Below are 1,079 nucleotides of genomic sequence, written 5' to 3'. Positions count from 1 at the left end.
AATGAAATTACCTATAATCTTGTGTGTGTGTGTTTGGATTATATTGTGCAGTCTTCTAAAATACACAGATGTACCATGTAAGTGTCCCATCCCACTCCAAAGTAATAAACACTCTCATAATGTTTGACATCACTGCCTTGAATCCAAACAGAAGGATTCAGAGTGCAGAGTAATTAAAACAGTATTTATAAAACTTTGCAAATGTTGCACCCAATTGCTTATTTTACTTGAGACAGAATTTACAAATGCAGAATACAAATGAGATGGCAGTCATTTTATAGATGTTTTAGAATGCTGCGCAGCTTATATAGCTATAAAGTGGGAAAGCCTTTAAAATATAATTTAGTTGCAAATATATGATTTAACTTTCATTTCCCCCCTCTTTCTTTCCTTTTTTCTTTTTTTTAAGTTATTCTTTCCAAGATATATTATTTTTTTAATTTTTAAAAAAGATTTATTTATATATTTTTAGAAAGAGAGAGAAAGAGAGAGATTGGGGGAAGGGGCAGAGGGAGAGGGAGAGAGAGTCTTAGCAGACTCCGGGCTCAGCGTAGAGCCCGATGTGGGGCTCAATCTCATGAGATCACAACCTGAGCCGAAACCAAGAGTCGGTCAAGTTTAGCCAATCATGGCACCTCGGTGCCCCCAAGAAATATTATTAAACATGCCAAAAATCTCATGGGTAAATCCCAGGATTCAAATAGTATCATGAGTAATTACATTTTTTCTTCTATTGGAAGATAACACAAATTAACCTTTTCCAGATATTTCTAAACATATGGCGCTTTTGGTTTAATATTCTGTTTGGTGATCTTTGCTAGGTGACGAAGTCAGGTGTTTTTTTGTTTGTTCTTGTTTTTGGTTTTGGTTTTGGCTTTGGTTTTGGTTTTGATTTTGTTTTGTTTTGTTTTAGAGAAATCAGGGCTAAGGTATCTACTGAGGTTGGTAAGGAAAAAGTCACTCAATATAAATTTTAAACCCATCCCTATGAGTAAATGTTGAACTAAGATAATTTCTGGTTATATCTTACATTTTTCTTTAGAAAATTAAAAAATCATTTAATGTAAGCTTTTGTCCAG

Source organism: Phoca vitulina, unplaced genomic scaffold (genome assembly GCF_004348235.1).
Source record: "Phoca vitulina isolate PV1807 unplaced genomic scaffold, GSC_HSeal_1.0 scaffold6, whole genome shotgun sequence".
Classification (NCBI taxonomy): Eukaryota; Metazoa; Chordata; class Mammalia; order Carnivora; family Phocidae; genus Phoca; species Phoca vitulina.
Note: the sequence above shows the minus strand (reverse complement) of the source record.